Raw genomic sequence first — 2,846 nt, 5'->3', positions numbered from 1 at the left:
TATATAACAGGATACAGACTTCTTTAGTGTATCCGATAAAGAAATGTTATTTGTGATATGAAGCACTGGAGCAAGTGCTTGTTTTGTGCAGATCATATGACAGAAAGGGAACAGGTATGTATAATGACCTTTGCATGAACTATCAGATGAAAAATCCAGGGTAGAACAGTTAATTCAAAGAGATAATCAGATAGAGTTTCCATCGCTTCAGTTACTCCAGACTTGTATAGAAATCTATAGAAATATATATTATCTGGATTTTTAAACAGAATTCCTCTTTTATGTTAGGTGTATTGACCCTGCCTAAAAAGTAAAACATTTAGACCATGTTTTCACTGTACACAAATTTAATCATGACATTTTTTACATAAAATGAAATGTAAACTAGCCAATAGTCTAGCCATTAACATGACATTTAATTTTATTTATAGATTTTTACACAACAGTGGCTCCTTTGTTGCGAAGTAGTCGATTATTTATTGCTTTACTGTGTGGGAATCCTTTTTTTTATTTCCTGTTTTTTCGGCAGGGGAAATCCTAAGACTGTGTGGTGTTGGATGAAAGCAGGTTTCTCAATACAGACGACCAAAGAGAAGTGAAAAAAATAGATGCTATACAACGTGTCATTGTTGCTGTCTGTAATGGAGGAGTTTAATATAGTAGGGGTTGCTTAATGACCCAGCGTAGCCCAGAAATACCATTCATGGGCAAATCTAGTGTCAAATCCAGTGTAAAATTTGAGCCAACGACCTGAGTCGCAATTTGTCATTTGACTTGAAAATAAAATGTCTTGTTTGTATCAGTGAAAACAGCTAACAGCTGCAGTTAAATATATTCAATATATGCTTCTAACCCAATGTTAGGTTCATAAAAACACCTTTGATGTATGGCCTGTACAGAGCCCTAAAAATTCAGGCCTTAAATATTCCTTTCAGTCACACTTCAAATATTGTGGAAGCCTTTCAGAAGAGTAGAGGCTGTTATAGCTGCAACGGAAACCAACTCCATATTATTCCATGGTTTTGGAATGGTCATGGCCAAGTGTCCATATACATTTGGCCATTTGGTGCACATGTATTCTGTTTTTTGGAGAACCATTATATGCCAGTTATGGTAATGTGAATGGTTTGTTTATTTATCTGTATGTTTAAATGTCCTGTTTTTTTAACGACTATAATTTTATGACTTCCTCTTTAAAGATAAACGAATAAAAGGGTTCCTTTTGCCAGCTGTTACAGTAAAAAATAAACAATTACAGTAAACGTACGCTAGCACACCAGAGCTGGGATCAAATACATCGCATCGAGTCTCAGCTCTGCCATCCGGCTGGACTGGGCGGCCACATGAACAACGTTTGGCTGTTGTTCATCCAGGGAAGGGAGCCGGTTAAGGACCTCATAACTGGTGCAATTACGACCTCTGCTGGCTGATTGATGGCGTCTGCACAGAGAGAGGAATTATGCGATCAGGGTGTGGCTCTTTGTGCACAAGGCTGATTCGCATATGAACTCGTCTCGTGCAGGTGAAAAGATACAGTGGGCTACTGCGCATGTGTCGGAGGGGACGTGTGTCAGTTCGCTCTCCTCAATCAGGGGCAGGGGGTCAGCACCAGTAGAGAGGAAGCATAATGCAATTGGGTTAAAATTGGACGCGCTAGAAATCGGGAGAAAAAGGGAGAAAGTGCATAAAAAACCCTTTTATTATTTTTAATCAACTGAGGTTTAACATATAGCCCAGAACAGGCAGGTTGATTTGCATCAGCCAATCAGCAGTGTAGACATGGCACTCGCTGGGTAGTGCCATTGGGCGCTCTGGCTTTAAAATAGTATGTGGCACTGTAAACATGATTTAAAGTCCTAACACCAATTAGAATATAAGGGCAGTTGTAGCCTAGCGGTACTGGACTAGTCATCAGAAGGTTGCTGGTTCAAACCCCACCACTGCCAGGTTGCTATTGCTGGGCCTCTGAGCAAGACCCGTAACCCTCAATTGCTTAGACTGTATACTGTAAGTTGCTACCGGCAACGATTGGCCTGTTGTTCAGATTTGGGCGGGACTAAGCCGGATGGGGTCTCTCTCCAGTGACCTCTGCTGGCTGATTGATGGCGCCTGCACAGAGATGAGAAAAGAGTGCTCTCAGGGTGTGTCTCTCTGTACACAGCGCTGAGCTGCACTGCACTCGTCAAAGTGCGGGTGATAAAATGCATACGGCTGCTGCCCACATGTTGGAGGGGGTGTGGGTTAGCTTCATTCTCCTCAATCAGAGCGGGGATCGGCATTGGTGGAGAGGAAGCGTGACGCAATTGGGCAATTGGACGCGCTAAAAGGGAGAAAAAGGGGGAGAAAATGCATAAATTATATATATATATATATATATATATATATATATATATATATATATATACGTATATACATATATATACAGTATATATATAATAAAAAATATAGTTCAGATTTATTTGATTTATTATTTCATATTCTCCAATCTTTCAAAAGGCAAATTCTTCTTTACTCTACTCAAGTGAAGGTGAGCTACTTAAGGTAATATAATACAATACAATAATATAACACATTAATATAACACATTAGGTAAATACAACACATTACTGCCCATCTCTCATAACTGTATGTGCTTTATTCAGCTCTCAGATCAAAACATAACCAAAATACTAACAAATATTTAAAGTAGAAGTGACATTACTCATTATCCTGATGATCGAATGTGTCAGAACCTTTGCCTACATGTCTTTGGTATTGCAACAGAGAGGAACTGAATCATCCACAGCGCTACAACCAGGGCCGGCGCTAGGGGGGGGGGGGCTGAGGGGGGCATTGCCCCCCCAAAT

This window comes from Trichomycterus rosablanca, chromosome 26 (genome assembly GCF_030014385.1).
Source record: "Trichomycterus rosablanca isolate fTriRos1 chromosome 26, fTriRos1.hap1, whole genome shotgun sequence".
Classification (NCBI taxonomy): Eukaryota; Metazoa; Chordata; class Actinopteri; order Siluriformes; family Trichomycteridae; genus Trichomycterus; species Trichomycterus rosablanca.
The sequence above is the reverse complement of the archived record's forward strand: the minus strand, read 5'-3'. Positions refer to the sequence as shown.